Genomic DNA, 14638 nt, shown 5'->3' with positions numbered 1-14638 from the left:
CTATTTATCACACCACTCTAACATCTAGCACAATGCCACACACATTATAGGTTACAAAGGAATCAACAGAAGGAAAACAGGCAGCACAATTATCCCAGAAAAGAATACAATGTGGAACACAACAAATACATACAGTCTTTCATTCGTTAGCTATCAAGTGCCTATTATATGTCTTTTTCTGAGTGATGAGGATAAAGTGATAAATAAAAGCATCATAAGGAAAACTTTTATTTACTGAATACTTACTAAATACCACATATTATTCTAAGCATCATAAGGAAAACTTTTATTTACTGAATACTTACTAAATACCACATATTATTCTAAGCACTTAAAATATATTATTTATTTAATGGTCAAAACAATTCTGTTGTAATTCCCATTTCATGGGCAAAAAAATATGAGGCACAGAGAAGTTAAGTCGCTTCCCTGAGATCACACAGTTAAAAGTGATGAAGTTGGGGCTGTGATCCATATCATCAGTGAGTTCCAAGATATTTGCTTACTATCAGACTTCCACACTGCTTCTCTGATGCATTAAGCACAGGAATTACAATATCAAGAAAACCTAACAAAGGATGTGAAAGATCTCTATAAAGAGAACTATGAAACGCTGAGAAAAGAAATCACCAAAGATGTTAACAAATGGAAAAACATGCCATGCTCATGGCTGGGAAGAATCAACATTGCTAAAATGTCCATACTACCCAAAGCAATCTACAGATTTAATGCAATCCCTGTTGAAGCACCTCTGTCATACTTTAAAGATCTGAAAAAATTAATATTTCATTTTTTATGGAAACAGAAAAACCTCAAGTAGCCATGACATTACTCAGAAATAAAAACAAATCAGGAGGAATCATGCTATCAGACTTCAGACTATACTATAAATCTACACTGATCAAAACAGCATGATACTGGCACAAAAATAGAGGTAGATGTATGGAACAGAATTAAGAACCAAGAGATGAACCCTGACACTTATCATCATCTGATCCTTGATAAGCCTATCAAAAATATAAATTGGAGGAAAGATTCCCTATCTAACAAATGGTGCTGGTTGAACTGGCTGGCGACCTGTGGAAGACTGAAACTGGACCCACACATTTCACCTGTAACAAAAATTGACTCTCACTGGATGAAAGACTTAAATTTAATACATGAAACTATAAAGATTCTTGGAGACAGTGCAGGGAAACACTTGAAGAAATTGGCCTGGGAGAATACTTTATGAGGAGGACCCCCCATTCTAGACAATTGAAGCAATACCAAAAATACATTACTAGGATCTGATCAAAATAAAAAGCTTCTGCACTGCCAAGAACACAGTAAGTAAAGAAAGTAGACATCCCTCAAAATGGGAAGGGATATTTGCAGGTTATGTTTCTGACAAGGGTTTGATAACCAGAATCCACAGAGAACACAAACTTATCAATAAGAAAAGAACAAGTGATTCCATTTCATTGTGGGCAAGAGACTTAAACAGATCTTCTCTGATGAAAACAGGTGCCAGGTCTACAGACACATGAAAAAATCCTCATCATCTTTAATCATCAAAGAAATGCAAATTGAAACCACCTTGAGATATCATCTAACTCTAGTAAGAGTAGCCCATGTAACAAAATCCCAAAACTACAAATGTTAGCGTGGATGTGGAGAAAAGGGAACTCTTCTGCACTTCTGGTAGGAATGCAAGCTAATACATTCATTTTGGAAAGAAGTTAGAAGAATACTCAGGGATCTAAAAGTGGACCTGCCGTTTGATCCTGCAATTCCTCTATTAGGTAAATATCCAAAAGACCAAAAATCACTTTGCAACAAAGATATTTGCACCAGACTGTTCCTTGCCACTCAATTTATAATTGCCAAGTCTTGGAAGAAGGCCGAGTGCCCATTGACCAATGAATGGATTAATAAATTAAGGTCTATGTATACCATGGAATACTGTGCAGCCTTAAAAAAGATGAAGACTTTACCTCTTATTTTTACGTGGATGAAGCTGGAACATATTCTTCTTAGTAAAGTATCTCAAGAATGGAAGAAAAAGTATCCATTGTACTCAATACTTTTATGAAATCAGTTTATAAGTACTCACCTTTTCTTATGAAAGATAGATCACAACTATAGCCAGGATAAAGCAGAGGAGGATGGGAGGGGAAGGGGGAGGTTTGATAGAGGGAGGGTAAATGGTGGGACCACACCTATGGAACATATTGTAAGAGTATAAGTCAAATCTACCAAGTACAGAATATAAACGTCTTAACAGAATAATTAAGCAAATGAGGTAAAAGCTATATTAATTAATTTGATGTAACCATTCCAAATTGAATAAAAAACCAACACATTGTACCCCATAAAATCATAAGTGTATTCATGATCTGTGTGTATACGACTTAACAAAAGAAAAAAAATAGGTTTCCTCACACACACAAAAAAAGTGGACTATTTTAAGCATAAAACAAAGGTTGGATATTATTATTGTTGTTAGTGGGAATGGTTTTGCAATAATTAAATCGTAACAAAATTAGCAATAGCTATTGCTATTGTCTGTATACACAGGGGATGTGCAGTCAGATCATAAATTATCTCATAAATGATTATGTAAGGGCAAATAGTGATTAAATGCTAAGGAAATATATTATAAGGAATTGGCTTACACAATTATGAATGCTGAGAATTCCCAAGAGATCTTCAGCTGGCAAACAGGAGACCCAGGAGAGCCAAGGGTGCAGTTCCAGTCCAAGTCTAAGTCCTGATGCAGGAGAAGACTGACGTCACAATTAGAAAATGACCAGGTAGGAGAAACGAATTCTCTCTCACTCAGCTTGGTTTTTGTTTGTTTGTTTGTTTGTTTTGTTTTGTTTTGTTGCTTTTTATTAAGTCATAGCTGTGTATATTAATAGGCAGATCAAATGAGGTTCACCCACTTTGGGGAAGCACTCTGTTCTACTTAGCCTACCAATTCAAATGGTTACCTAATTTATATGTAATAATCTGCATATTTACTAGGTACATAAAATATTTTGTTACATGCAAAGGAAGCATAATGATCAAGTAGGCATAATGATATCTCATTGTGGATTTGATTTGCATTTCCCTAATGATTAATGGTGCTAAGCACATTTTCATAATACTTAATTGACCAATTGCATGTCTTTTTTTTTTTTTTTTGAGACAGAGTGTTAATTTGTCACCCTTGGTGGAGTGCCATGGCATCATAGCTCACAGCAACCTCTAACTCTTGGTTTCAAGTGACCCTCTTGCTTCAGCCTCCTGAGTAGCTAGGACTACAGATGCCTGCCACAACACCTTGCTATTTTTTAGACACAGGGTCTTGCTCTGGCTCAGGCTGGTCTCAAACCCGTGAGCTCAGGCAATCCACCCACCTCAGCCTTCCAAGAACTGGAATTATAGGCATGAGCCACTGCACTGGCTTGTGTGTGTGTGTGTGTGTGACAGGTCTTACTCTGTCACTCTGGGTAGAGTATCATGGCATCATAACTCACAGCAACCTCAAACTCCTGAACTCAAGCTATCTTCTTGCCTCAGTCTCCTGAGTAGCTGGGACTACAGGCCTCCAACATAACGCCCAGCTAGTTTCTATTTTTAGTAGAGATGGAGTATTGCTTTTGTTCAGGCTGGTCTCAAACTCCTGAGTTCAAGCAGTCTACCCACCTCAGCTTCCCAGGATACTAGGATTACAGGCATAATACCCAGCCACACCATCTGTATATCTTCTTGAGAAATATCTATTCATTCCCTTTACTCATTTTAATGGTATTATCATTATTATACTGTTGAGTTATTTGATATTCAGGAAAATAGTCCCCTGTTGTATGAGTAACATGCAAATATCTTCTCCCATTCAAGAGGTTATCTTTTTACTCTGTTAATATTTTTTTTTTTTGCTGAGCAAAAGCATTTTTCTTTAATGTAATTTCTTTTGTCTATTTCTCTTTTTGTTGCATGTGATTTTGAGGTCTTAGACATAAAATCTTTGCCTAGACCAATGTTCTAAATAGTTTTCTTTATATTTTCTTCCAGTAATTGTATACTTTTTGGGTCTATGTTTAAGTCTTTAATGCATCTTTAGTTGACCTTGTATATGATGAGAGATAAGAGTACAGTTTCATTCTTCTGGATATGGTTATCCTGTTTTTTTGAGCACTATTTTTTAAAAGGGGTGTCCTTTCCCCAGTGTATGTTTTTGGCAGATTTGTTGAAGATCAGTTAGCTGTAAATATATGGATTTACTTCTGGGTTCTCTATTCTGTTCCATCAGTCTATGTGTCTGTTTTTACAGCAATACCATGCTGTTTTGGTTACTTAGCTTCACAATGTGTTTTGAAACAGGTAGTGATGCTTCTCTCAAAGACATACCCAGAGTAATGTTTAACTAAATGTCTGGGCACCTCACCTCCCTGTCAAGTTGATACATATAACTAACCATCCCATGTCCATCCCCTGGGCAAGTTGGCACCCACATTTATCTCCTTAAACAATACTTAATCTCCAAATAAAGACACTAATAAGAACATGATTCTGACTAACATGTTGCAACTATTCTGATACAACTGAAAATACACTAACCTCTTTCTCACAAGAGGAGGTACAGTCCTGATGATGTTACTCTTCTTTTCGATATGCCATAACTTACATATTATTATGTAAAATTAAAAATACTTAAATGTTATAAAATAAAGTCAATATTCATATGACATAATAAGAAAATAAGAGAGAAGAGAGAAAAGAAAACAAAGATATGAGTGCTCGCTCTCTCTCTCTCTCACATACAAATTCATAATAAAATAAGGAGAAACTACTCGTGACATTTGTAGTCCTCATAGCTTTAAATGATCACGTAGTCCTCATACCTGAGACATTTGTAGTCCTCATAGCTTTAAATGATCATGTAGTTGTAGTTGGTATTTGTAACTGCTTTCGATCACCACCCATTCTGAATTTCCTTTTCCTTCAGTAAGTACCTCAGCTGGGTGAGCTGACCCAAGCCCTTTCTGAAGCATCTGGGATAGTAGTCATCCTGCTTAAATTAAGTTGTATGTGTTCATTGTCCTGATTCACATGGCTGGTCATAGTAAGAGGTGTCCTAAGAGACCTCATGTATTGCAGACATACTCTTCTTACTGACTGCTATTCCCTTCTCCCTGTAGTGGTCAGGAACAATCACCTCAGCCAGTACAGTAACTCCCTCACTTGCCTGTTGCTTTGGAGGCATGTAGACGTGAAAATGGTCAGATGGCAGTCTCAACTTCCAGTTCAATGGAATCATCACTTCTCCTGGTAGAAGGATCCTTCCTTTTGGAACTAAGTTCTCTAGGACAATGAGAACAGTAAACAAAAATTTTTCTAGTGGATCACTAGGGGTAATAGTGAGTACTGCAGCTCTCACTTCTACCTCTTGATTTCTGGACCTGTAAATCTTGGCAGTAGGAGAAACAGCAGAATATGCTGTATTGGATGCCAGGTCTGAGCACATACAGCCTTCAGGAGAAGATTGCCTTACCCTTGGAGAGGTACTGCCAATTAATTGTCACTGTAGCTGAGTCTTCAGAAGGTCTTTCTTACATTCTATCAAGCCAGCTGCTTAAGGATGGTAGATAACAAGGTAAAACCAGTGAATACATGAGCATAGACCCATTGCCACACGTCTCCACTGTGAAGTGAATTCCTTGATCAGAGAGTCATGCTATGTGCAATACCATGGCAGCAGGTAAGGAATTCTGTAAGTCTGTGGATGATAGTGTTAGCAGAAATATTACATGCAGGAAAGGCAAATCTGTACCCAGAAAATACTTATCTATTCCAATAAGAACAAAACATTGCTCCTTCCATGATGAAAGCAGTTCAGTATAGTCTACCTACTAGCAGGTAGCTGGCTGATCACTTTGAGGAATGGTGCCACGATGAGAGTTCAGTATGGGTCTCTGCTGTGGGCAGATTGGACACTCAGCAGTGACTATACCCAGATTGGCCTTGTAATAGAAGGTCATGTTACTGAGCCCATGCATAACTTTCATAACTTCCTTCTTGAGACCAGGGCCAGTTTTCTCCTGAATCCATTGGGTGATGACAGTGGTGACTAGAGAAAGAGGCTGACTGATATGCACAGAATGGGTCATCCTATCCACTGAATTATTAAAATCCTTCATTTCTGAGATCATTTTTGGTGAGCATTCACTTAGGACACACATTTCTTCACTTTTTGCTTGTTCACAACCGTCTACATACATTATCTCTTCCCCAAATTTCCTCATTGCCAATTTTTAAAATCATATTCTTTCCAAGTCCTTGTCTGTTCAGCCAAACCATGTGCAGCAGCCCATGAATCATTATATAATTGCACATCCGACCATTCTCCTTTGAAGTGAATTGAACAACCAGGTGCTCTTCCTGGAGTTCTGCCCATTAGAAGGATTTCCCTTTATCATTGTCCTACATGATGTCCCAGAAAGGGCTGTAGAGATGCAGCTCTCCCCTTTGAGATAATACATGGGTTATTATGAAAGTTTTGAGACAATGTTATGGTTCATTATTTCACTTCCAAGAAATACATTCCACATTGTCCTTTCTGATTTACCCATAAAAGTTTTAACTCGCTCAGCTTATTGGTGTTGCTGAGAGGACTTCATTTGTTTGTGTCCACATAGGTTTTGTATAATGATCCAGGTACTTCATGAAGAACCCCCAATAAGCTTGAATCTTCTATTTCTCTATCAAGTGATGTAGGGGACATGAGGCAGGCTGGAAGAGAGAAGTCAGGGCAGCAGCAGTAGGGACCAGGACACTTGTAAGGTTAGATAAATGTTGCAATACTGTTTTATTTCTTTCCCCATGAATTCAAGATGGTCTCTGATGCTGTGTGATCAAGTCCTTAATCACATCTATTATAACTGTATCAAAGTTGTTGCTCCTAGAAACACTTTTCTTTCATTTTATCACCAGATTTTAAAAAGCTTTATGTTATGTCATGTTAACATCTTCTGCCAAGAGATGTGACTATAGAGAGACAGGAACGAAAACATCACCACCATGGGGAAGTATGTCAGGTTAATGGGGAAGAATAGTCTTGTCTTGAACTATTCGCCACTGGGCAAGAAGCAGGAGCCTGGGACTTAGGGGGTTAGCCTGGAAAAAGAGAGGAAGGGGACTCAAAGGAGGAGGGACTAGAAGGCTCCAGTATTTTGCCTCAGCCATGGCCTGGGAAAACTGGAGGACCCAAGCTCACAGAGTCACCCTTACCAGGCCAAGCACCAGAGGTGAGATCAAAAACCAGAGGAAAGAACCCCAAATCAAGAATCTGGATCCAACAAAGAAGTAGACAAAAAGGCCAGAGCAAATCAGTGTTTCAGGCAATTGCTGTAAAAGTACTTAGAGTGTCTCCTGGGTTCCTCCTGTGGGCCACAGCCTGGCTGGGCCTTCCTGATCCAGCAGCTGGTGTCACTTTATAGCACATAGTCAAGTACATTGTAAGGCAGAGGACAAGTAGCATCATCTGATATTCAAGGCACCCAATTTTCTTTTTTCTCTACACATGTACATGTGTTTATTTGGTTTCTACTTTTGGCCTTCACAAAATCAAAGAGGCTCAAGATTTAATAACAATAAAATGTTTAAGATAAGGACTAGAAACAAAAACCTTGCAAAGAACAAACAAAGATTATAAATGAGGAAGCAATATCCTAAACAACATATTAACATTTTGAATTAAAAATTATTGTTCAAATAATGTACTTTGGTCAAAATTAAATCCAATTTATGTGAGAATTAGTCACTATTTTCTTTTCTTTTTTCCTTTCCCTCACCCCTCCCTCCTTCTCTTTCTGTCTGGTCTCCCCTTCCCCCACCCCACACCATGTCATTAATTGTCCTCATATCAAAGTTGAATAGATAGGATTCATACTTCTCCATTCCTATGATGCTTCACAAAGAATAATGTGTTCCACCTCCATCCAGGTTAATACAAATGCTGCAAAATCTCCATTTGTTTTTTAATGGCTGAATAGTATTGCATGGTGTACATATACCACAGCTTGCCAATCCATTCCTGGGTTGAGGGGCATTTAGGCTGTTTCCACATTTTAGCGATTGTAAATTGAGCTGCAATAAACAATCTAGTACAAGTGTCTTTACAATAAAAGTATTTTTTTTTCCTTCTTGATAGATGCCCAGTAATGGGATTTCAGGATCAAATGGGAGGTCTAGGTTGAGTTCTTTGAGGTTTCTCCATACTTCCTTCCAAAAAAGTTGTATTAGTTTGCAGTCCCACCAAAAGTGTAAAAGTGCTCCTTTCTCTCCACTTCTGCTCCAGCATCTGCACTTTTGAGATTTTGTGATACAGGCCATTCTCACTGGGGTTAGACAGTATCTCAGGGTGATTTCAATTTGCATTTCTCTGATAATTAAGGATAATAAGCATTCTTTCATATGCTTAGTAGCCATTTGTCTGTCTTCTTCAGAGAAGGTTCTGTTCATCTCTCTTCCCCATTGATGTATGGGATTGTTGGCTTTTTTCATGTGGATTAATTTAAGTTCTCTATAGATCCTAGTTATTAAGCTTTTGTCAGATTCAAAATATGCAAATATCCTTTCCCACTGTGTAGGTTGTCCATTTGCTTTGGTTGTTGTCTCCTTGGCTGTACAGAAGCTTTTCAGTTTAATTAAATCCCATTTGTTTATTTTTGTTGTTGCAATTGCCATGGCAGTCTTCTTCATAAAGTCTTTCTGTAGACCAATATCTTCCAGTGTTTTTCCTATGCTTTCTTTGAGGATTTTTATCATTTCATGCCTTAAATTTAAGTCCTTTATCCATCTTGAATCAATTTTTAGGAGTGGAGAAAGGTGCAGATCCAGTTTCAGTCTTTTATATGTGGATATCCAGTTCTCTCAGCACCATTTATTGAATAGGGAGTCTTTCCCCCACTGTACATTTTTGTTTGGTTTATCAAAGATTAGGTGGTTATAATTTGTTGGTTTCATTTCCTGGTTTTCTATTTGATTCCAAATGTCTATATCTCTATTTTTGTGCCAGTATCATGCTGTCTTGACCACTATGGCTTTGTAGTACAGCCTAAAATCTGGTATGCTGATGCCTCAGCTTTGTTTTTATTACTAACAACTGCCTTAGCTATATGGGTTTTTTTCTGGTTCCATACAAAATGCAGAATCATTTTTTCCAAGTCCTGAAAATAGGATGTTGCTATTTTAATAGGGATGGCGTTGAATTGGTAGATTACTCTGAGAAGTATAGACATTTTAATAATGTTGATTCTTCCCAGCCATGAGCATGGTATGATCTTCCACTTGTTAAAGTCCTCTGCTATTTCCTTTCTTAGGGTTTCATAATTTTCTTTATAGAGGTCCTTCACCTCTTTTGTTATGTATATTTCTAGGTATTTCATTTTCTTTGGGGCTATGGTGAAGGGAGTTGTGTCCTTAATTAGCTTCTCATATTATCTGTTACTGGCGTAAACAAAAGTAACTAACTTGTGGACATTGATTTTATATCCTGAGACATTACTGTATTTTTTGATGACTTCCAAGAGTCTTGTGGTAAAGTCTTTGGAGTTCTCTAAGTATAAGATCATATCATCAGCAAAGAGGGAGAGTTTGACCTCCTCTGCTCCCATTTGGATGCCCTTTATTTTCTTATCTTGCCTAATTGTATTGGCTAGAACTTTCGGCACTATGTTGAATAGTAATGGTGACAGAGGACAACTTTGGCTGGTTCAAGTTCTAAGTGGAAAAGCTTTCAGTTTAACTCCATTAAGTAAAATATTAGCTGTGAGTTTGTCATAGATAGCTTCAATCAGTTTAAGAAATGTGCCACCTATGCCTAAACTCTTCAGTGTTCTAATTAGAAAAGGATGCTGGATTTTATCAAATGCTTTTTCTACATCTATTGAGAGGATCATATAGGCTTTGTTTTTGCTTCTGTTGATATGGTGAATAATGTTTATGGATTTACATATATTTAACCAACCTTTCATCCCTGGGATGAAACCTACTTGATCATGATGTATGACTTTTTTGATGAGAAGCTGTAATATATTGGCTAGGATTTTGTTGAGAATTTTTGCGTCTATATTAATTAGTGAAATTGGTCTGAAATTCTCATTTTTAGTTGGGTCTTTTCCTGGCTTTGGTAACAGGGTGATGTTTGCTTCATAGAATGTGTTGGGGAAGGTTTCTTCCTCCTCAATTTTTTGGAATAATTTCTGCAAACTAGGAATAAGCTCTTCTTTGAAGCTTTGATAGAATTCTGGTGTGAAGCCATCCAGACCAGGGCATTTTTTTGTTGGGAGATTTTTTTATTGTTTCATTGATCTCAGTGCTTGAAATTGGTCTGTTCAGGAAAACGATTTAATCTGGGCTAAGTCTAGGGAGAGGGCATGATTCCAAATATTGATCCATTTCTTTCACATTGTCAAATTTCTGAGCATAAAGTTTCTGGTAGTATTCAGAGATAATCTCTTGTATCTCTGTGGCATAAGTTGTTATTTCCTCTTTATCATTTCTGATGGAGGTTACTAGAGGTTTTACTTTTTTATTTCTAGTTAGTCTGGCTAAAGGTTTATCTGTTTTATTTATTTTTTTAAAAAAATCAACTCCTTGTTTCATTAATTTTCTGAATGATTCTTTTGTTTTGAATTTCACTGATCTCTGATTTAATTTTGGATATTTCTTTTCTTCTGCTGGGTTTAGGCTTAGATTGTTCTTCTTTTTCCAAGTCCATCAGATGGCTTTTGAGTTTATTGATGCGATCTCTTTCTGTCTTTCAAATGTAGGCTTCTAAAGTGATAAATTTTCTTCTCAGGAATGCTTTTACTGTATCCCTCAGGTTTTGGTAGCTTGTGTCTTCATTGTTGTTATAGTCAAGGAAGTTAATGATTTCCTTTTTTATTTCTTCCTGCACCCAACTATCATTCAGCATAAGGTTGTTTAACTTCCATGCCTGTGTGTGAGGTTAAACGTTTTTGTTGGAGTTAAATTCCACTTTTAGTGCCTTGTGGTCTGAGAAGATGCAAGGTAAAATTTTAATCTTTTGATTCTCTTGAGGTTTGTTTTGCATTCTAGGATATGATCAATTTTGGAGACTTCCATGGGATGATGAGAAGAATGTATATTCTTTATCTTTGAGATAGAGCATTCTATCTATGTCTATCAAGCACAGTTGTTCTAGGGTCTCATTTAAATCTCTTCTATCTTTGTTTAATTTCTGTTTACAGTGTCTGTCCAGCTCTGAGAGAGGGGTGTTAAAGTCACCTATTATCATGGTGTTATAGGATATTGTATTGCTCAGACAAGGTCTGTTTCAAGAATCTGGCAACATTTAAATTGGGTGCATAAATATTTAGTATTGAAATGTCTTCTTGTTGTATTTTTCCCTTGACCAATCTGAAGTGACCATTATTGTCTTTTTTGACTTAAGTTGCTTTAAATCCACATGTATCTGAAAATAAGATTGCAACCCCTCTTTTCTTCTGAATTCCATTTGCCTGAAAAAATGACTTCCAACCCTTAAACTCTGAGTTTTAATTTGTCTTTTGAAGCTAAGTGTGTTTCCTGCAGATAGAAAATGGATGGCTTATGTTTCTTAATCTAGCCAATCTATGCTTTTTGTCAGTAATTCAAACCACTGACATTTATTGAGATAATTGATAAGTGTGGTAGCATTCTATTCATCTTATGTCGTGAAAGTCCATTGCTTAGTTTTGTCTTTTGCATCATTGTGGAAGCTAGGTTCTGTCCTTTAATTTCTGGGTGTTTACTTTGCTGAAGGTCCATTGTGATTGTCAGTGTGTAGAACAGGTTGAAATATTTCCTGTTAAGCTGGTCTTCTTGTGGCAAATTTCTTCAATGTTTGCATATCAGTAAAAGATTTGATTTCTCTGTCAGTTTTAAAGCTTAGCTTAGTGAGATATAGAATTCTGGGCTGGAAATTGTTCTGCTTAAGTTGATCAAAGGTAGATGGCCATTGTCTTCTGGCTTGAAAAGATTCATTAGAGAAGTCCACAGTCACCCTGAGATTTTCCTCTGCAGGTCAGTTGGCGCTTATTCCCGGAAGCTTGCAAAATCTTTTCTTTTGTCTTGTCTTTAGATAGATTCATCACAATGTGTCTTGGAGAAGCTCTATTTGAGCTGAGGCGATCAGGGGGCTGATATCCCTCTGAAAGGAGTATGTCAAAATCTTTGGTGATATTTGGGAAATTTTCATTTATAATATTCTCTGGAATGGCTTTCATTCCTCTGGGGCATTATTCTTCCCCTTCTGGGATACCTATAACTCATATGTTTGAACGCTTCATAAAGTCCCATAGTTCTGTCAGTGAACATTCTGCTTTCTCTCTCTTCTTTTCTGCCTCTTTAACTATCTGAGTTATCTCAAGAGCTTTGTCCTCTACCCCTGAGATTCTTTCTTCTGCATGATCTAATCTGTTGTTGATACTTTCTATTGCATCTCGAAGTTCCTTAATTGACTGCTTCAGTTCCTTCAGTTCTGCTATATCCTTTCTATATTCTTCATATCATTCATCTCTTATTCAATTCTGTTTTTGGATTTCCTTTTGGTTATTTTCTACTTTCTCTGCAATTTCCATCATTGCTTTTTGGTTGTTTTCCACTTTCTCAGCAACTTCCTTCATTGTTTTCATAATCTGTATTTTAAATTCCCCTTCTATCATTTCTAACATTTCTTTATAGTGGAATCTTCTGCTGTAACTACCTCATGGTCCCTTGAAGGGGTTGCTCTGGGTTGGTCTTTCATGTTGCCTGGATGTTTCTGCTGATTCTTCTTCATGAGTTTTTCTTGTATCTGTTTCCTTGCCCTAATTTTCCTTTCACTTCCTCTTGCTGTTTAAGTTACTGTGCCTCTGACCTAAAGTTTTAATGAGTTCAGTAACACTGTGTGGTCCAATGTTTTGGGGTTTAAGTGGTGGGATGAATCTGAAATGGAATCTGGGTGCTAGAGTTTGAGGCCGTGAAAGTTCACATGGGATTCAGACAGACCTATGGGGCTCCCTTCCGGCAGCTTGCGAGGGACAGGCGAGCAAGCACCAAAGCTTCCCCACAGGTGGAAAGCCTTAACTAGTGGCCGGAAAAACAGTGGCTTTGACACCCCAATTTTATAGCCTTAAATTATGGTTTCTTCATTTCTTTATAGCAATGTTCAGCTGTCCATAAAGAATGGAGGAGATATAAAGGGCCTTATGTATAAATAATAAAAAGAAATTATACAAGGGAAATGAAAGCAGAGAATTATGAAAAAGAAAACATGAATACAAATGGAAATTTGAAACAAAGTATAAAGAAGACTGAGAACCATGCTTTTATTTGTTTAATTCCTCAATGTTAAGTGAAAAGCCTCAAGAAAAACATGACAGAGGCCCATTTCAATGTGCAATAAATATGATGAAATGATAAAAATGAGGACTGAATGGATCTGCAGGAGCCAAGTTATCTCATTCCGGCTCTGTTCCTATCTAGTTTTGTCATCCCCTTCAAACAATTAGTTGAAGCTGAGCCCTTGAGCTCAGCTTCCTCTTACATCAGTGCTTAGTGGAAAGAGCCAAAATTAAGGATCAACAATCCCTAGGTCTTCCTTTGACACTTGACCTTGGAAAATTTACTAAACCTTTCAGATCTTTGGTTTTCTCATCTGTTAAATGAAGAGAATGTGGAAATTAAACAATATAATATAGATGAGGCCCCTGACAGAATTTCATGACAATTGAAAATATTCTACTGTGGTAGTGGTTTAAAAATAAGGTATTAAGGTCTCACATAGTTCAAAGATTCTTATTATTTGAATTGACTCATTAATCATGTGAAAATGTAATGTGTTACTCTTTCTTCAATGTCTGCTAGAATTTATCTCTGAATCACATAACTAATTGTATTCTTGGCATAACCTCTAGGGAACCCAAGTAAAATAAATGCAAACTGACAGGAAAACTGACTGTAAAAGTTTTCAGATCCTTATAAAAGAATGAGCTGCAGATGAAACGTTTTGCCTTGGTTTCACAGGAGTTTGAGATAAACACTTAAACCAAAATACTGCAGTGTAAAGGATAAGCCCATAAGATTTCTCTAGCTCGTTCTCCCCTCGCTCTCTTTTACAAAACACAATAATTCTAATAAGGAACAAACTGGAAAGTGACTTTGGATCACAAAAGAGTTTGAAAAAGAGATGACCCTAAATGAGTCTCACAGAAGTTTATAGGAGGAAAAACAATAATTTCTCTAGGAGAGATGTTGGTTTTTGGAAGGGGATGTGGGGAGCACTGGTTCAGTGGAAGTGGGTCTGCAAGGAAAAATTCTGATACCACCTGAGCTTCTGCCAAAAGGGTAAAAGAAGAACTGGGGATGGGATGAAGGCAAGAAATACCATTTACTGGAGACTAGTAAATAATTAAAAATTATGACAGCAACTTCAGTATGTTTGCCTCACTTCATCTTTAATATCCTGAAAGGTAGTTTAATTCTTTCTAATTTAGCAGGCAGGAACCAAGATTATAAGAACTATTGAATACAAGGACTGAATAACTGCCCAGGGTTCAACTGCTGAAATATAAGCTGATAAATGATATATTGTGTAGAAAATGAATTGGTTTGATTTTTC

This window comes from Otolemur garnettii, unplaced genomic scaffold (genome assembly GCF_000181295.1).
Source record: "Otolemur garnettii isolate 467f Iridium unplaced genomic scaffold, OtoGar3 scaffold00007, whole genome shotgun sequence".
NCBI classification, from domain to species: domain Eukaryota; kingdom Metazoa; phylum Chordata; class Mammalia; order Primates; family Galagidae; genus Otolemur; species Otolemur garnettii.
This window is presented reverse-complemented; position numbering follows the sequence as displayed.